Raw genomic sequence first — 21,944 nt, 5'->3', positions numbered from 1 at the left:
TAGAGTAGCCTTCTTCAACATTGTATCCCTATCTCTTAGCTTCGAAATGGTGTATCTTGTACCTCTATCCGATAATCGTAGTGCCAATGGTGCCAAAACCGTAAACTGATGTCAAAAAACTATTTTTTTGGGTTAGAGCTTAATGCCATTTCCGGATTTTCCAGGTTTACTCTAGTGCTTATACATTCTAGTGGAACCTTATTTTGGTGGTATTTGGCATTGGTTATGACTTGTAATTGAGTCTTATTATGCTTATTCGAATGTTCTAGGCCGTGACGGTGGTGCAAGACGCTCTTAGGCGGAAGTGCATGAAATATCATTTGCTTGATTGGTGAGTGTACCACTCACTTGTTGTTTACAATGTGGCTTTGTTATATGTGAACTTGATGCCTTGAAGGCTTATTTGCTCCGTTGAACTTAATTGAGTGAGGGTGTACTTGATCGCCCTCACCCATTTGGTATCTCATATGACTGTCTACTGTTTTACTGTAATGATTGAATGATACATGAAATACTGAATTGGTTCATGAATTTGGTGTCGCTTGGACGAGTATCCAATGACCATTACTGAGACGACTGAGCTCAACCCCATTGGTAGTCGATTGAATCGAGTCGGCGAGGGCTTGGTCGTGAAAATTGACGAGCCAGGGGGACTGTTATATGGAATCTTGTAGTAGTGAGACTCTTGATTCCGGTATACTCGAGTATTACCAAATTTCTACTGTTTGGAGTTCGGGCCCGGTAGGGGTATGTTGGGTGGAAGGAATGGAAGTAAAGTGGAGCCTACAGTTGGTTACTCTTAAACATTGACGGAGGGTCAATGAGGTTCGATCAAGAATGCAGACGAGGAAAAGGGCTCTTGAGAGCCGCCCGTATCCTTTTATCACCACTATTGATGTGTGCCTTTGCTTACTTTTGATGAATTGGAATGAAAAGCTTTATGCTTATGTGAACTTTGCTGCTTGAGTGGCATTATCTCACTGGGCGTTGTCGCGCCCCACTTTTCGATTCGAGTTGTGAACTGTGTGTTGGTGATGTGTGGTGTGTGGTGTGAACGTGTGCAAAATGAAAAGTAAAAAGGCCATGGGACTTTGGAAAGCGACGATTTGGCCAAATGAAATTTTAAAAAGGGTTTTTAAATATGAAAAACGGAGTCGCCACTTGGTATAGATTTGGGGTGTACCAAGTCACCCAAAAAAGTGTTTTTTAAAGACAAAGTGGTAAAACCCTTTTTAAAACGACTCCTTGTCCACGTAAGCCAAAGAAAAAGGTTCGGGGGTCACGTTTGAAAAAGGGGAAGGCAAGGATAAAAATCCAAGGCACCCCTTCGACCTAGCCAAGGCTAGTTGCGTGACTTAAACCAATTTTTCCTAATTTTTCTACCCATGGTATGTATCGCATATTGGATATGTCTACATGAATGCAAAACCCTAGACCTAGGGGGATTGGGGGAAATTTCTCTTCAAAGGTTGAGTGGTGCCAATCACATTAATTGTGAAGCCCAATAATGATCCTTTTGGAGAGGTCACACCTAAACCTAAATGACGTGAAAAATGAGTGGAATGCATGCCATGTGAAAGTGTGAGTTTATGTGAAGTGAAAAAATGATAAAAGTAATAAGATAAGAGTGAAGGTGTGCAAATGTAGATGAAAGTACTCGTGTGCGAGCGAAGATAAAATGCTCGTGTGCAAGTGAAGATAAAAGGTGCATGTGTGCAAATGAGACAAAAGTGAAAGTGTAATGATAGAGTGGATTGAGAATGCATGAGCCTAGGGAATTCATGCATATTGGGTACGGGGAGACCTAAATCGTGACTTGATTTTCCCTTTGATTAGAAGGCGAAAGTAGCGTGCTAAGGCTATCGAGTAGCCACACTCGCTCGTTTCCCTTATCGGAAGGGGACACTCAAGCAAAATGAACCCTATAACTATCATGATATGCAAAAATCCTAAAATGAAGGGAAAGGGGGTTCGAGGAGCATGCCAAGTGATAAAACTAAGAGAAATGCATGATATGTGGTGAACAAGCAAATAATGCATTAATGACAAAACAAAGGAAAAATCCTATTGGGTCTAGCGTTGGACTAGCCCTTTCTATGAATTCCTAATAATAAAAAAAAAGCCACAACTAGCATTAGGCTAGTGTGGTGACGTACATTCATCCATTCCATTCATTCATGGTTATGAAAGCAAGTAGACATGCCAAAACGCTCGTAAACACGTAGCACGTAGCACTTAGCATGCTCGACTAGATGCAAGAGCCTACTAAAGCAATTTAACATGTAACAACAAAAACAAGCAACCAAGGGGAAGGGGAAATGGACCAGATGCTCTACGAGCACTATCTATTACAAGCCAAGAGGTGTACACATACCCCATAAAACTTAAATAAAGCAACCAAGGGGAAGGGGAAATGGACCAAAGGCTCTCCGAGCCCTATCTATTACAAGCCAAGAGGTGTACACATACCCCATAAAACTTAAATAAAAAGCAAAAGTAAATAAAGAAAATGAAAGGAATTAAAGAAAGGCAAAGAAAGCAAAGTAGACATGCATATTCACATAACACGTAGAAGCACGTAGGAAAAATAAACTCAAGAATATAGAAGTTACCTCCCTTGCAATGGAAATCGAGTAAATGAGATATTAGCTTCAAAACAATAAAAGGTCAAGGTACCAATTTATTTGACAAATAATCACAAAGGAAAAAAAAAAATAAGCATGAATTTGAATCAATTAAATCATGTTAACAACCCACATTTAAGAAAGTCAAGAGAAGAGAGGACCTGATTGCAAAGATTGTCAAAATTTTGGGGTCAAAATTAAAGAAAAATAAAGTTCAGGGACCTATTTGCAATTAAAGTAAGGACCCAATTGAATGAAATTGAAAATGTCTAGGGCCACAGTATAGTTAAAAAGAAATCCAGGGACTGGTTTGCAAACCCAGTTATCAGATTGCTTAAAACAGGCCATTGGGCCATTAATTTATTTGTTTGGGCCAACACTTCCCCGCAGCCCAATCGAAATCCAGAACAAAAAGGGAATGGGCTATTTATTGGTTCGTTTGGGCCAGACCCTTCCAAGCCCAACCGAAGCCCAAGCAAAACCAGATGGGCTAGTTTAACTATTTTGGCCCAAAATTAGCCAACCAAACAGATGGGTCATGACTCTCTGGCCCAAACCAAAAACCCAAAAGTAAATTGAACCCTCTTACACAAATCCAACCAAATATCGTTAGCCAAGCATAAGTTTAGGCCCAACAAGATAAACAAATCAATTAAAATTATTAAGCCACAATCATGACCCACAATCAAGAATTAATCTATCCACAAAGTCACATAAAACATGCAAACGGAGGATTAAACTTAAAAGGACAAAATTAGGGACCTGATTGAAGGACTTATGATAGTTTTAGGGGCAAATTATGAAGTCTTAAAACTTTGGGGTTAAACCACAGAACAAAGAGAATAAGCATCAGTTTCCTTTTCCGTCAAAACTCATACAAGCAATCATCATTCGGTCATTTTAACGAACGGGTTGAGGGCATTAGAATTTCATCAGATTTTTGGCTTGAATTAAAGTTGATCAAACTCAAACATTGTTCAAATATCAAAGGATTTCAGTCCTACTCAAACATATAAGGCACGAGCTATCCAAAACTATGAACAGCAAACTAAACATTACTTCAAACAAACACAGAGTTTCAGCAACCCAAAGCGGCAAATTCTTATGCCGATCTCAACCTGAACATCAAACATCAAGTTTTTCACCCAAACACAAACATTAGGTAATGAATCGTACCAAACTTTAAGCAATTGGGCTGTTCCACAAAGTGCAGCAAAAATAATTTTTCCAGCAAGAGTTTCAGTTAGGCACTTCATCAAACATCAACCGAGTACCGAAAAATTCCACCGATTTCTACTTTATCGATATTGTAATTAGTCCCAAAATTTGTCACAAACACAAAAGAATTTCAGCCCAATCCATATGCGAAACTGTGTATGTATCAAAATCGCGTATAATCAACAGTTGCAATGAAACAAATCAATCAATGAAAGACATGCTTTGAACGATGCAAGAACCCGAGCTTGGAAAGAAACTGAAATTTGAAAGGGAAGGGTAGCTTACGAAAGTTACCGTTGCCAGCAGCAGACTTTTCCTCAGGCACCCCCAGTCGTCCATTTCGTCGGCACAGGAAAACGCTAAACCCCTGCTAGAATTGCTCGGACAACGAAGCCGCTCGCCAGAGGAGTCTCTTTACGATCATAGTCACTGCCGTAGGATTTGAAGCCTTCGTGGTGGTTGAGCTCTTCAGCGGAGCACTGGCGGGATCATTTGGGAGAGCCGAGAGCTCCTCGTGGATAAGACCCCTGGAGGGTGGAGACAGGGACGAAGGAGACGACTTAAGGGTGGTGCCGAAAGTGGAGAAACTCCTGAAAGGAAAAAGGTTTAACCCTTGTTCCTCTTGAGCTTGGTGTCGGCGGCGGTGGCGATGGGCGAGAAGTTGATATTGGGAACGAAATTGGCGGCGGCGCTGTTGGAGAGATGGACGCCGGCGAGGGAGTCTTGATTGAAAATTTCCTAGTCTTCCTTCGTTTGGCTTACTCTCTAGCTCCATCTCTCATTTAATTCCCAGAAATCCTCTCCAAATTCCCAGATTTTCTGCTCTTACTCTCTTTTCTTTTTGCCGAAACCCCTTCCCCTGTTTTTCTCTTTGGTTGCTGCTTGCCGAAGCTCCTTCCTCTGTTTTTCTTTTGCTCTGTTTAGCTCCTATCCCCAAACCCAGATGCTGCTCTCTTTTTCTTTTTTTCCTGTTTTTCTTTTTCTCATCCTTAAAACCTCAGCCGCCTGCTCTGCCCTTTTTCCATTTTGTTTTCATTCTCTCCCCAAACCTCAGCCGGGACTCCTTCTATCCCTGTTTCTTTTTTTTTAGATCTTTTTCGCCCGCCGCCAGCTCTTCTGTTTTTTTCTCTAATTTTCGTTGCTTCCTTTCTTCATCCGCCCCTGATTTTCTTTTTTTGTTTCTCCTGTTTTTACTTTGTTGCTCTGTTCTTTTTTTCTTTTTTCCCTGTCCGAAGCCTTTTCTCTTTTTTTTCCTTTTTTCAGATTTTGCGGCCATCAACTCCCCAGCCCTCTATCCCTCTTGCTCTCTCTCAAAACCTAGCTATCCTTCTAGATTCCTCCCCCCTCCTCAGCTAAACAAGTGTCCTCCTAAATGTTGTGTGGTCAAAATAAGCAAAGGGACACTTGTCCCCAAATTCCTTAACCACTTGTCCAATGATTGTTTTGTACACTTGTTCAACATACACATTTCCACCTATTTTGCCACTTTCATTTTCCTTCAAGAATCAATTAAAAATAAATTAACAATTTTCAAACCAAATTTAAGAGAATTAAGGCCACTTTTAACATCTTACAAAAATGAAAATGATGAATCTAACCCAATTAAAAAATTAAAAATAAATAATAAAAAATAAATAACAAATAATAAATAGATAGATAAATAAAATAAAAAAAATAATCAAAATTTGGTGTCTACAGGCGTAAGCTCACTCTATTCCCTTTTGTTTTCCTTACAGGAAAATAAATACTTTTAGACTGGATTTGACAGTTGGTTGCCGAATTGAGCTAGATGGACATATCTTTTGTATAGCTCCTTGATTGAAACCCTAAATGTACTTTTGGGTCCGTTTCTCTTTTGATTTGGCAAACCGTACATGTATCCACTTTTGAATAACTTTTGTATGTCACTTTGGATTGTATATGCTTAATTTCAACATGTAAATATTTGCTTGATGTTTGGTTGGGTTTTGACGTGTCGATTACTATTCATGGCCGACTCCGGTTTCATTTTTTTTATTTTGATATTTTGACTTGTTTACGCGCGGTTGTATGTTTCGGAACGTATTAGATCGCTCTAAACTGAACCGTTAGTTCTGGCGAGAGCTGGGCAGGCAGTCCGCTAACCCCTTTGGTTCGCCTTAGGGGAAGGTGGGGCGGTCAAATGCTTAAAGGGCAGCAATGTTGGAAATAGATGAATGACTACGTGATGTGTGCACGGATGATGCTCAAATGCGAGTTCCATTGGGTCCAGTTGCACGTGCATGGGCCAAGCAATTCAAGAAGTCGCTTCTAGCCCTTGTTCGAAGTGTCCAAGATCAACAAGGGGTCCATAGGAATATTGAAGGTTTGGACGTGGCTAACCAAGTTGTCTACACATTGATCCAAGCTAATGAGGGCCCAAGTGATGGCCACGCATGTGCTTAATGGAGTGACCGAACATTAGCATTATTAGTTGTTTAGTTTGTTAGTGGTCTTGAGTGTTATCGAATCATTGTTAGTCGTGGCTTAAGTCATTAGTTAGTTTGTCAATTTTCCAGTTAAAAGGTTCGGCCCACATAGCCACAAGTATAGCCGAACCCTCTTTCTTAGTTTAGGTAGGTTTAGTAGTCAAACAATCCTTGTTCCAATCGGATTTGGCATTGGTTGCTAGCCTATAAAAGGGCTGATCTTGTACAAACAAAGGGGTTGCAAATTTTGAGAATAAAAATTGACTTTGTTTCTCTTCCAATCGAGAGTTACATTCTTACTTGCTAGGCAAGGGTTCTTTGAGCAATCTCGCGTGACGTCTTTGATTGTTCATCTAGTCAACCACCTCAATTAGAGTTACTATTCTACCGCCTTTAATCAAGTTGTGCTGTCCATCTTGGTTCTAGGTTCCGCAATCCAAACGATTGGTCATCCTTCTAGATCCTTGGACAATCATGCTACGTGTCTCGGAACAAGTTGATCGAGGAGCGTATCACTACGAGCCATGTTGCATGTCGTTTGGTCAACCTTATGATGCTTTTGAACAAAGACATTCTCCAAGACAAGAAACATCTTGTATAAAGCTTGTGAAAATTCCAGGTTCCACTCCAAAACTCTCTAAGCAGCCTTTTGTCATGAATGGTCGAATTTGGACCTACACAATAAATCACACAATTAGCATTTGTAGGTGTAAAATCACTTGACAGCTTACCATTCACATTCACAAGATAAGGATCTTCATAGTGATGCTCAATCATGTTAGAAAAGTCCCGAATATGATTGTGCAAAGTTTCAAAATTCATTGCAAGTTGTTGTGGGTATGGCCTATCTTGCACAAATGGAGCAAGATCGAGATAGGCAGCTTTTGTACCTTCAAATTGAAGACTAAAATCAGGTTGTAAGGAATCAGAATTTGGAACAATAAGGAAAGAATTATCACCAACGACATAAGAAGGAAGTTTATAACAAGTTTCAAGTGTAGAAACTCCCTTTGAAACTTTATTATTCCTCCCAACAAGCAAATCAGGCTCATGGTTGAAGTTGAACATCAATGGATAACAAAGAGATACAAAACTTAAGATGCAAACTCCATGAAAAGTTTGATATTCACCAATGGATTTAGGAATAGAACATGCCAAGATCGACTCAATTTCTCCTTGCTTAACTTGCGTAAAAGTAGAAACACTAAACAAAGTAGAGTTAATATCGTTAGAAAAAACGTATGATCTCACATCCTTTCTCACAATCAGCTCACTCTTAGAATTTTTAATCTCTTTCTCATGCTCAATAGCTGACTTTTTCCTCTCATTATTCTCAACCTCTTTCTCCTTTTCAACTCCCTCGAATTTTACCTCATCAGTCACAATTCCCTTATCTAACTTTTTCTTCATACTATAACGCTCATGCTCACTATTCATGTATGCTAGATCAATACAAAGTTGGTCATAAATAAGTGATATAAGTGCAAAATGACGACCATTAAATAAGAAGGAATACTTATTAGTATGTTCATCATATTTAACTTCTCGCCTCAACATCCACGCTTTACCCAGCAATACATGTGTCACTTGAATCGGGACTACATCACGCAACACCTCATCCACATACTTGCCAATTTGAATAGGTACAAGTATGTGCTTAGTAACCCAAACATCACCATGAGCACTCAGCAACTTATACGGTTAAAAATGATCAATTGTTGGAAGATTTAATTCCTTAACCATGATAGTGCTTGCAAGATTGACTTCACAACTCCTATCAATGGCCAAGCTGCAAACTCTATCCTTAATGTGGCAATGAGTATAGAACCAATCATTCTTTTTAGCTTTGACGATTTCCAATTGCTCAGTTATCTCACGCAATGCCATAACATTTACTCCTTTAGGCACAAGATAGTGAAGCTCCAGTTGAGCATTCGTTTGTGTAACAGCCCCACTTTTCCCTAAGGCGAACCAAAGGGGTTAGCGGACTGCCTGCCCAGCTCTCGCCAGGACTACGGATTAGATTAGAGCTATTAATAGCGATCCGGAACTTACAAACGAGCGTAGACAAGTCAAAATGTTACAATAACCCAAAACAAAAAAAAATGAAATCCGGAGTCGGCCATGAATAATAACCGACCCGTCAGAACGCAACCGAAAGAGCACGCAAACATTCACATCTGAACTTTAGCAATTACAATCCAAAAGGACATACAAAAGTTTTCAAAAGTTGATACATATACACGGTTTGCCAAATCAGAAGAGAAAACGCCCCAAAAGTACACTTAGGGTTTTAATACATGAGCTATACAAAAGATATGTTCAATTAGCTCAATTTGGCAGCCATTTGTCAAGTCCAGACCAAAAGTGTTTATTTTCCTGTAAGGAAAACAAAAGGGAACAGAAAGGGGTGAGCTTGCGCTCAATGAGGTACCAAACATATAGCAGAAAAATCATGGCATTTCACACTTAACAAATCAGATACACATGCCAGATGTAAAGCAAAGGAACCAATGATTCAAATCAGAAGGATACGGGTGGCTCTCAGGAGCCAAATTTCCAGCGCAGTACTTGATCCAAACCGGTTGACTCTCCGTCAACGTATATAGAACCAAACGTCCGTAGACCCCTCTTTACACCGAATTCCGTCCACCAAACACCCCTTTACCAGGCCCGCTCACCGTAACCGAACAGAAATGGTAATACTCGAGTACACCGGAATCAAGGGTCTCAATACCCAAAAATCCCCGAACAGACTACCGTGGTTCGTTATCTAATCGTCCAGGCCCTTGCCGGCCCGACTCGAATAACTTAGCCACAGGATTGAGCTCATAGGTCATAGAAATCCGAACAGATGCAGACACAGATAACAGATTCAGATACAGATACAGAATAACAGATTCAGATAGCAGATGCAGACGGCAGATTCAGATAGGCACTCATAATTGGCATATGAACAGACAAGAGAACGAGTGTGATAAAGTACACCCTCGTCTCAAACAAATTAAACAGATTGCAGAGCAGAAATCAAGTTAAACAGCAATGGAGGGGAGTGGTACACTCACCGGCTCAACTTCAAAAGTTTCACTTCAGATTGGCCTTAATCGCCAAGAAACCCTAAAATAATCAAAATAAACCAATTGAAGGTTTTACTTCCAGAATCGAGTAAACAGAATGCACATGTGAGGCTCGACTACACGTCGTACGCCTTGCCAAATAAATACTAATGCAAGAAGGCAAAAACATGATTCACTCGGAAACGAAAAGGTAGCATGAAGACCTAGGCGCAAACAACCCAAAAGCCTTTCATTCTACCAAAAGGCAAACCCAACTTAAAGGAACCAAACGGCCTAGAAAATCGGGCAGCACTTCCCCTAAATTTCTTACTTTTCCAGCCATTAAGGCTTCATTATATCCTCAAATCAGTCCCAACATTTCACACAAAATTCATCTCATTTCCCAAAAGCCGTTCACTAGGCTCAAAGTGGTACAAGTACAAAAGTTAACTAGGAAACAACCGAAATGAAAGCAAGCCCTAAAAGAGACTCGATAATGAGTCATAAACCAATGCCAACCACAACCCCAATAAGGTTTCATATGCATAAATAAGCATTAAAGCAAACCAGAAAATCAGGAAATGTAACTCATTTGTTCCAACAATAAAAACAGTTTTGACCTCCTAATGCGGTAATGGCGTCAATTTCACTACGATTATCGGATGGGGGTGTAAGACCCACCGTTTCGAAGCTATGAAACAGGGCTACAACAATGCAGAAGGTCACTCAATCCAGTTCCTAGCTTAACTAGGTCAAAAATGCCAGATACTAAACCAGAATGACCAAAACAGGTTTGCAAATCACACAAAACTGTAATTACTATAATTCAGTCTATATAGGTCCAAATGCCGAAATTCCAAAGGCATATGGTAGCTAAGACATCCAGCTACATTTCATCAGAAGACACCAACTTCAAAATCCAAACCGAATCCAGTCAAAATGGCCAATTACCAGTGCAGATTTCGCATTCTGTCCAAAGCAGAACAGCTACAGTAATTCCGTCATAACTCACTCTACACTCATCCAAATGACCTGAAATTTTACAGGCACCTCAAACACATCAATACCTACAACTTTCATGTTTTGAGCAAAGGCCAATTCGGCCTCTAACCATAAGATACAAAATCGGACAGAAATTTGGGGTATAAAACCCTATTTTGCTGAAATCTCCTCCAAACCCAAAATTGCTTGCAATTACCAATCATTTACACCTACTAAAGTCATTACCCCTTATTACCAACCATCATAAACAACCACAACACCATGATCACATTAAACCAGAAAATTCCTCAAAAAAAATAAAAACTTCACCAATTCATCACAAATCAAGAAATAACTCACATAATCCATCACTTTAGCTTCCACTAGGCACCAATTAACCATCATTAAGTATAGAAGGGAGTTCATATACCACTTACCAAGTAAACAAGAGAGGGAGAGATGTAGACCACCTTAGCTCTTCAAAAAAAAACTTCACCAAATCACTTACTAGCACCAACTAGAGGGATTTTATGGAACAATTCTAAGTTTAATCGGTTGGAATGGAAGATTGAGCTAGTTTGAAGCTTGAAACTTGGAGAAGTTTTCTTCCTTTTCCTTGCAAGAGGTTCGGCCATGAGAGAGAGAAGAAATGGTGATTTTTGTGAAATTTTAAGATATTTAATCACTTGGTAAAAAAAGTCAAAAAGTGAATAGTGTCCATCCAATCAAATGGTGACACTTGTCACCTAATTAATGAATCTCTATCTCTTTGTTCCCCCTCATACCAATCCAAATGACATCCTCTACTTATCTCTTAACACCCGATAAATTTCAACCAGTATCCGAAACTTAAACTTATTGATCGAATTTTTTTCCGAACTTATCGCACTAGTGGGTCCCACGTCCGTTATCTATCCTTAATTTTTCGAAAACTCTCCAATACTAGAAAATTCATATAAAAACTATAATTGCTCATAAAATCCACTAAGAAAATATTTCTAAACCGGAAAATGCAGAAAACATGCAATTAAGGGGAAATAAACCCTAGGAAAAATAATTAGGGTTTTACGGGTTCTCACACTCTCTCCCCCTTAAAAGAATTTCGTCCTCGAAATTCCTTATCATTGATCACTCCAGGATTAAATTGAGCACTATACTTAGCTAACAGATCGGTACCCCTTCACTGGCCAGGTTCAGTAAATTATTACCTTCCACGTCCTCCAAGGGGTCAAAGACTTGATGTTGTTCTAAGGAGTACACCCGAGAGGACACTTTCGATCCATCCTTGTCCCCCTTCTAGGGCTTCGTCCAAATATTTATATCTTAATCAAGGTCGATCACGCTTAACCACCCGAACAAACCACACGAAGTTCCATAGAATTGCCTTTCTAGTTCACCAAATCCTTTCTACCCTAGGCCTTCATATCTTTCGTATCCGGGCGCAAGAATCTCGTCTAGGATAATTCACATCTCGAGCCGGCCGGTCCCAAGAGTAAACCATCCTTATTAAAGATTCCTACCCGACATACATACCTAGCTTCCTCGAGTCCCATGATAATGATTCGTACACTTATCACATGCCCGGTTCATAACTTATGCTCAAACGAGCACTTAGACATATTCATGAAATTAGGACCACAACACCACTTGGCCCAGTCTCACTCCGCGCAGAGACCACGCGACGTGGCTCTGATACCACTTGTAACAGCCCCACTTTCCCCTAAGGCGAACCAAAGGGGTTAGCGGACTGCCTGCCCAGCTCTCGCCAGGACTACGGATTAGATTAGAGCTATTAATAGCGATCCGGAACTTACAAACGAGCGTAGACAAGTCAAAATGTTACAATAACCCAAAACAAAAAAAAATGAAATCCGGAGTCGGCCATGAATAATAACCGACCCGTCAGAACGCAACCGAAAGAGCACGCAAACATTCACATCTGAACTTTAGCAATTACAATCCAAAAGGACATACAAAAGTTTTCAAAAGTTGATACATATACACGGTTTGCCAAATCAGAAGAGAAAACGCCCCAAAAGTACACTTAGGGTTTTAATACATGAGCTATACAAAAGATATGTTCAATTAGCTCAATTTGGCAGCCATTTGTCAAGTCCAGACCAAAAGTGTTTATTTTCCTGTAAGGAAAACAAAAGGGAACAGAAAGGGGTGAGCTTGCGCTCAATGAGGTACCAAACATATAGCAGAAAAATCATGGCATTTCACACTTAACAAATCAGATACACATGCCAGATGTAAAGCAAAGGAACCAATGATTCAAATCAGAAGGATACGGGTGGCTCTCAGGAGCCAAATTTCCAGCGCAGTACTTGATCCAAACCGGTTGACTCTCCGTCAACGTATATAGAACCAAACGTCCGTAGACCCCTCTTTACACCGAATTCCGTCCACCAAACACCCCTTTACCGGGCCCGCTCACCGTAACCGAACAGAAATGGTAATACTCGAGTACACCGGAATCAAGGGTCTCAATACCCAAAAATCCCCGAACAGACTACCGTGGTTCGTTATCTAATCGTCCAGGCCCTTGCCGGCCCGACTCGAATAACTTAGCCACAGGATTGAGCTCATAGGTCATAGAAATCCGAACAGATGCAGACACAGATAACAGATTCAGATACAGATACAGAATAACAGATTCAGATAGCAGATGCAGACGGCAGATTCAGATAGGCACTCATAATTGGCATATGAACAGACAAGAGAACGAGTGTGATAAAGTACACCCTCGTCTCAAACAAATTAAACAGATTGCAGAGCAGAAATCAAGTTAAACAGCAATGGAGGGGAGTGGTACACTCACCGGCTCAACTTCAAAAGTTTCACTTCAGATTGGCCTTAATCGCCAAGAAACCCTAAAATAATCAAAATAAACCAATTGAAGGTTTTACTTCCAGAATCGAGTAAACAGAATGCACATGTGAGGCTCGACTACACGTCGTACGCCTTGCCAAATAAATACTAATGCAAGAAGGCAAAAACATGATTCACTCGGAAACGAAAAGGTAGCATGAAGACCTAGGCGCAAACAACCCAAAAGCCTTTCATTCTACCAAAAGGCAAACCCAACTTAAAGGAACCAAACGGCCTAGAAAATCGGGCAGCACTTCCCCTAAATTTCTTACTTTTCCAGCCATTAAGGCTTCATTATATCCTCAAATCAGTCCCAACATTTCACACAAAATTCATCTCATTTCCCAAAAGCCGTTCACTAGGCTCAAAGTGGTACAAGTACAAAAGTTAACTAGGAAACAACCGAAATGAAAGCAAGCCCTAAAAGAGACTCGATAACGAGTCATAAACCAATGCCAACCACAACCCCAATAAGGTTTCATATGCATAAATAAGCATTAAAGCAAACCAGAAAATCAGGAAATGTAACTCATTTGTTCCAACAATAAAAACAGTTTTGACCTCCTAATGCGGTAATGGCGTCAATTTCACTACGATTATCGGATGGGGGTGTAAGACCCACCGTTTCGAAGCTATGAAACAGGGCTACAACAATGCAGAAGGTCACTCAATCCAGTTCCTAGCTTAACTAGGTCAAAAATGCCAGATACTAAACCAGAATGACCAAAACAGGTTTGCAAATCACACAAAACTGTAATTACTATAATTCAGTCTATATAGGTCCAAATGCCGAAATTCCAAAGGCATATGGTAGCTAAGACATCCAGCTACATTTCATCAGAAGACACCAACTTCAAAATCCAAACCGAATCCAGTCAAAATGGCCAATTACCAGTGCAGATTTCGCATTCTGTCCAAAGCAGAACAGCTACAGTAATTCCGTCATAACTCACTCTACACTCATCCAAATGACCTGAAATTTTACAGGCACCTCAAACACATCAATACCTACAACTTTCATGTTTTGAGCAAAGGCCAATTCGGCCTCTAACCATAAGATACAAAATCGGACAGAAATTTGGGGTATAAAACCCTATTTTGCTGAAATCTCCTCCAAACCCAAAATTGCTTGCAATTACCAATCATTTACACCTACTAAAGTCATTACCCCTTATTACCAACCATCATAAACAACCACAACACCATGATCACATTAAACCAGAAAATTCCTCAAAAAAAATAAAAACTTCACCAATTCATCACAAATCAAGAAATAACTCACATAATCCATCACTTTAGCTTCCACTAGGCACCAATTAACCATCATTAAGTATAGAAGGGAGTTCATATACCACTTACCAAGTAAACAAGAGAGGGAGAGATGTAGACCACCTTAGCTCTTCAAAAAAAAACTTCACCAAATCACTTACTAGCACCAACTAGAGGGATTTTATGGAACAATTCTAAGTTTAATCGGTTGGAATGGAAGATTGAGCTAGTTTGAAGCTTGAAACTTGGAGAAGTTTTCTTCCTTTTCCTTGCAAGAGGTTCGGCCATGAGAGAGAGAAGAAATGGTGATTTTTGTGAAATTTTAAGATATTTAATCACTTGGTAAAAAAAGTCAAAAAGTGAATAGTGTCCATCCAATCAAATGGTGACACTTGTCACCTAATTAATGAATCTCTATCTCTTTGTTCCCCCTCATACCAATCCAAATGACATCCTCTACTTATCTCTTAACACCCGATAAATTTCAACCAGTATCCGAAACTTAAACTTATTGATCGAATTTTTTTCCGAACTTATCGCACTAGTGGGTCCCACGTCCGTTATCTATCCTTAATTTTTCGAAAACTCTCCAATACTAGAAAATTCATATAAAAACTATAATTGCTCATAAAATCCACTAAGAAAATATTTCTAAACCGGAAAATGCAGAAAACATGCAATTAAGGGGAAATAAACCCTAGGAAAAATAATTAGGGTTTTACGGGTTCTCACACTCTCTCCCCCTTAAAAGAATTTCGTCCTCGAAATTCCTTATCATTGATCACTCCAGGATTAAATTGAGCACTATACTTAGCTAACAGATCGGTACCCCTTCACTGGCCAGGTTCAGTAAATTATTACCTTCCACGTCCTCCAAGGGGTCAAAGACTTGATGTTGTTCTAAGGAGTACACCCGAGAGGACACTTTCGATCCATCCTTGTCCCCCTTCTAGGGCTTCGTCCAAATATTTATATCTTAATCAAGGTCGATCACGCTTAACCACCCGAACAAACCACACGAAGTTCCATAGAATTGCCTTTCTAGTTCACCAAATCCTTTCTACCCTAGGCCTTCATATCTTTCGTATCCGGGCGCAAGAATCTCGTCTAGGATAATTCACATCTCGAGCCGGCCGGTCCCAAGAGTAAACCATCCTTATTAAAGATTCCTACCCGACATACATACCTAGCTTCCTCGAGTCCCATGATAATGATTCGTACACTTATCACATGCCCGGTTCATAACTTATGCTCAAACGAGCACTTAGACATATTCATGAAATTAGGACCACAACACCACTTGGCCCAGTCTCACTCCGCGCAGAGACCACGCGACGTGGCTCTGATACCACTTGTAGCAGCCCCACTTTCCCCTAAGGCGAACCAAAGGGGTTAGCGGACTGCCTGCCCAGCTCTCGCCAGGACTACGGATTAGATTAGAGCTATTAATAGCGATCCGGAACTTACAAACGAGCGTAGACAAGTCAAAATGTTACAATAACCCAAAACAAAAAAAAATGAAATCCGGAGTCGGCCATGAATAATAACCGACCCGTCAGAACGCAACCGAAAGAGCACGCAAACATTCACATCTGAACTTTAGCAATTACAATCCAAAAGGACATACAAAAGTTTTCAAAAGTTGATACATATACACGGTTTGCCAAATCAGAAGAGAAAACGCCCCAAAAGTACACTTAGGGTTTTAATACATGAGCTATACAAAAGATATGTTCAATTAGCTCAATTTGGCAGCCATTTGTCAAGTCCAGACCAAAAGTGTTTATTTTCCTGTAAGGAAAACAAAAGGGAACAGAAAGGGGTGAGCTTGCGCTCAATGAGGTACCAAACATATAGCAGAAAAATCATGGCATTTCACACTTAACAAATCAGATACACATGCCAGATGTAAAGCAAAGGAACCAATGATTCAAATCAGAAGGATACGGGTGGCTCTCAGGAGCCAAATTTCCAGCGCAGTACTTGATCCAAACCGGTTGACTCTCCGTCAACGTATATAGAACCAAACGTCCGTAGACCCCTCTTTACACCGAATTCCGTCCACCAAACACCCCTTTACCGGGCCCGCTCACCGTAACCGAACAGAAATGGTAATACTCGAGTACACCGGAATCAAGGGTCTCAATACCCAAAAATCCCCGAACAGACTACCGTGGTTCGTTATCTAATCGTCCAGGCCCTTGCCGGCCCGACTCGAATAACTTAGCCACAGGATTGAGCTCATAGGTCATAGAAATCCGAACAGATGCAGACACAGATAACAGATTCAGATACAGATACAGAATAACAGATTCAGATAGCAGATGCAGACGGCAGATTCAGATAGGCACTCATAATTGGCATATGAACAGACAAGAGAACGAGTGTGATAAAGTACACCCTCGTCTCAAACAAATTAAACAGATTGCAGAGCAGAAATCAAGTTAAACAGCAATGGAGGGGAGTGGTACACTCACCGGCTCAACTTCAAAAGTTTCACTTCAGATTGGCCTTAATCGCCAAGAAACCCTAAAATAATCAAAATAAACCAATTGAAGGTTTTACTTCCAGAATCGAGTAAACAGAATGCACATGTGAGGCTCGACTACACGTCGTACGCCTTGCCAAATAAATACTAATGCAAGAAGGCAAAAACATGATTCACTCGGAAACGAAAAGGTAGCATGAAGACCTAGGCGCAAACAACCCAAAAGCCTTTCATTCTACCAAAAGGCAAACCCAACTTAAAGGAACCAAACGGCCTAGAAAATCGGGCAGCACTTCCCCTAAATTTCTTACTTTTCCAGCCATTAAGGCTTCATTATATCCTCAAATCAGTCCCAACATTTCACACAAAATTCATCTCATTTCCCAAAAGCCGTTCACTAGGCTCAAAGTGGTACAAGTACAAAAGTTAACTAGGAAACAACCGAAATGAAAGCAAGCCCTAAAAGAGACTCGATAATGAGTCATAAACCAATGCCAACCACAACCCCAATAAGGTTTCATATGCATAAATAAGCATTAAAGCAAACCAGAAAATCAGGAAATGTAACTCATTTGTTCCAACAATAAAAACAGTTTTGACCTCCTAATGCGGTAATGGCGTCAATTTCACTACGATTATCGGATGGGGGTGTAAGACCCACCGTTTCGAAGCTATGAAACAGGGCTACAACAATGCAGAAGGTCACTCAATCCAGTTCCTAGCTTAACTAGGTCAAAAATGCCAGATACTAAACCAGAATGACCAAAACAGGTTTGCAAATCACACAAAACTGTAATTACTATAATTCAGTCTATATAGGTCCAAATGCCGAAATTCCAAAGGCATATGGTAGCTAAGACATCCAGCTACATTTCATCAGAAGACACCAACTTCAAAATCCAAACCGAATCCAGTCAAAATGGCCAATTACCAGTGCAGATTTCGCATTCTGTCCAAAGCAGAACAGCTACAGTAATTCCGTCATAACTCACTCTACACTCATCCAAATGACCTGAAATTTTACAGGCACCTCAAACACATCAATACCTACAACTTTCATGTTTTGAGCAAAGGCCAATTCGGCCTCTAACCATAAGATACAAAATCGGACAGAAATTTGGGGTATAAAACCCTATTTTGCTGAAATCTCCTCCAAACCCAAAATTGCTTGCAATTACCAATCATTTACACCTACTAAAGTCATTACCCCTTATTACCAACCATCATAAACAACCACAACACCATGATCACATTAAACCAGAAAATTCCTCAAAAAAAATAAAAACTTCACCAATTCATCACAAATCAAGAAATAACTCACATAATCCATCACTTTAGCTTCCACTAGGCACCAATTAACCATCATTAAGTATAGAAGGGAGTTCATATACCACTTACCAAGTAAACAAGAGAGGGAGAGATGTAGACCACCTTAGCTCTTCAAAAAAAAACTTCACCAAATCACTTACTAGCACCAACTAGAGGGATTTTATGGAACAATTCTAAGTTTAATCGGTTGGAATGGAAGATTGAGCTAGTTTGAAGCTTGAAACTTGGAGAAGTTTTCTTCCTTTTCCTTGCAAGAGGTTCGGCCATGAGAGAGAGAAGAAATGGTGATTTTTGTGAAATTTTAAGATATTTAATCACTTGGTAAAAAAAGTCAAAAAGTGAATAGTGTCCATCCAATCAAATGGTGACACTTGTCACCTAATTAATGAATCTCTATCTCTTTGTTCCCCCTCATACCAATCCAAATGACATCCTCTACTTATCTCTTAACACCCGATAAATTTCAACCAGTATCCGAAACTTAAACTTATTGATCGAATTTTTTTCCGAACTTATCGCACTAGTGGGTCCCACGTCCGTTATCTATCCTTAATTTTTCGAAAACTCTCCAATACTAGAAAATTCATATAAAAACTATAATTGCTCATAAAATCCACTAAGAAAATATTTCTAAACCGGAAAATGCAGAAAACATGCAATTAAGGGGAAATAAACCCTAGGAAAAATAATTAGGGTTTTACGGGTTCTCACAGTTTGTCTCATACTTTTATTACCTGCAGAACTCAACAAACATTAGTTGAAAAGGCCTCACTCACTCCCTTACATGTTTTCTCTTGCCCTCGTGTATCACTCAAGTGTTTAAAACACTCTAATGTTCTCACCGATCACCTCTCAATTCACTTGATTGCTTCCTTTGAAGAAATCAGAATTTTCTCCAAGCAATTCAACCAAACTTTTACCAAGTGCGCACAAGATGGTGGCGTATTAGTGGCTGGAATTTTAGGGCTGATTAGACTGTTAAGTGACTCAAAAAATGGCAGCAAAACACGCTGAAAATTCCCAGATTTTAGTTCGCAAAAGGTAACTCAAGGTTTGGGTAGTATTTGACTTTGATGAGGACTCAAATTGGAAACAAGTGAACTCAAGCTGATACAAACCCGTCCGGAGGTATGAACTCGTATCCCACGTAGCTCCCGGATCTAGACGAAGGAATTAAGTTGGTAGGCGAAGCGACACTCGAACACCTAACTCTATGATGCGAACCTTGGACTTAACCTCAACCCACAAATACTCGAGTAAGTGAAACGTAGTCACAAGTAGAAGAACGCCACAATCAAGGTGTGTGCTTGATTGATAAGTTCAAGAATACTCTCGAGTAATTCTTAACTATTCAAAAGAGACTCTCTTAGACAAGAGACAAGTCTAAACACTTGAATTTCTGAAATATTATTGAATGAATAAAACAGTTGGAGATATGGGCTATTTATAGCCTTACATAGAGAAGAAAACCTAAAGTGCTGTGGACTTGGTCTAGAAATCCTAAAGTGATTTGTAATCACTTATTTCCTAAGAACTAAAGGACTTAGTTTCGGCCTTTGTGGCCTAGTGGACCAGGCCGAACTATGAAGACACTCATCAACTAAATAAAACAAGATAATGGACCATTGAGCCCTTATTACAAACGACTCCTAAAGAAAACAGAAAATCGAAATGATATGATCCAGATCCCCCACTCTAGTCCATGAAGATTTCATATGCTCAAGTTATTCGAGTTTCAAGTTGTGTCATTTATTTGGTGTTGTTAAGCAAGGTTTTTAATGTTAATTACCTTGCTAATTTAGTTGTTTATTTGCTTTAGTTAATTCGGCTAGATTGTGTCTCAAGATGGGCCGACTTCTTGTTATTAATTTTAGAAAAATAAGTGATTCCAAATCACATTAGGATTTCTAGACAATTCCAAAGCACATTAGGTTTTGGATTGTTCAAGATTTGGTCAATTTTGGCTTCAAGAATTTCAAGAATCAAACCACTACTTCAAGATAGATGTCAAGAATTCGAAGAAACAAGGTAAATTTGTCAAGAACTTCAAAATATAATGTAACAACCTCTTTTAGTGCAAGACACGATAAAATTTCCAACCCCTTTTGTTCAAAAAACCCTACTTTGATTTCGGCTTTCAAGAACAAAAACTAGCGACCAAAATTTTTTTTTATTATTGAACTAGACACAAAACACAAAAAGATAACAAACAAATAGATTTTTGTGTTTTGATGAACAGTACCACAGATGAATGGTAAGTGAATAGTATGATGAATAGTATGAATTTTTTTTTTGAATCACGAATCTGACTCGGGAAAACGAGGATTTATGACTCAAACACAAAAGAAAAGAAAACATATAACCTGGTGGTTGTTGACTAGCTCTGATTACCAACTGATATGATACGCACTTCGACACGATCTAGACAACGACACCAACGGTTTGGCAGCGGAGAATTTGACCCAATCTAACCCTCTAAGTTGCGAACAATATTGATACAATTTCAACCCGCGACTTAATGAATTAACGAACCAAATTGTATGTAGTAGAACGCCACAACCAAGGAGATACTTGATTGATAAGTTCGGATGAATAACTTAAGACAACTCTCAAGTATTCAAAGGAAACTCTCTTGGACAAGAGAAAGTGATTAACTCACCATTGTTATTATAAAATCTGATTTTTTACTAAAAAATATTGGAGAAGACTAGGCTATTTATAGCCTTACATAGACTCAAAACCTAATGTGCTCTGGAATTGTCTAGAAATTCTAATGTGATTTGGAATCACTTATTTTTCTAAAATTAATAACAAGAAGTCGGCCCATCTTGAGACACAATCTAGCCGAATTAACTAAAGCAAATAAACAACTACATTAGCAAGGTAATTAACATTAAAAATCCTTGCTTAACAACACCAAATAAATGACACAACTTGAAACTCGAATAACTTGAGCATATGAAATCTTCATGGACTAGAGTGGGGGATCCGGATCATATCAAACTCTCTCTTGGATCGTGCATACAAGAGCTTGTAGGGATTCGTGCATTTTCTTGGCACGAGCTCTTGTAACCAGTCCTAGTGGGGCTTGAACCTTATCCGATGGCATAGCTTGACTCGTATCAAACTTTTCCATGTTTAGCCTTTTCCGTTTCGCTTTAGGTCTAGCCTTTTCCATTGCACCTTAGGTCTTCTACTTGTATGGCTATAAATAGCCTACCTTGGGTCATGTTTTATTCATTCAATAATACAATCAAATTTGAGAGTTTTCTTGGTTTCTCCAAGGCTTCTTGAACAACTTAGAATTTATCTAGGTGTTCGTGACTTATCAATCTAGAATCGCACTAGATTGTGGCGTCTACTACCTTTATACCAAAGTTCGTTAACCACGTGATTAAGGGGTTGAGGTCATCCACTCCAAGCTTGGTATCCTCTTGTCGATCCTGAGTCAATCTCTTACGGGTTTCGTCACAAGGTTGGCGACATTCGTATCACTTACTTTTATTTTTGTTACTTAATTGTGCAATCTCTATTGCTCTGCACTTGCTTTACAATTGTGAGTTTGTGCAAATAGTTGTAGTACTTTTATTGGTTGAAAACTTATTATATTTAGTTGGTTTGTGTGGATAACCTAATTCACCCCCCTCTTAGGTTGTTT

Source organism: Coffea arabica, chromosome 10e (assembly GCF_036785885.1).
Source record: "Coffea arabica cultivar ET-39 chromosome 10e, Coffea Arabica ET-39 HiFi, whole genome shotgun sequence".
Lineage (NCBI taxonomy): Eukaryota > Viridiplantae > Streptophyta > Magnoliopsida > Gentianales > Rubiaceae > Coffea > Coffea arabica.
The sequence above is the reverse complement of the archived record's forward strand: the minus strand, read 5'-3'. Positions refer to the sequence as shown.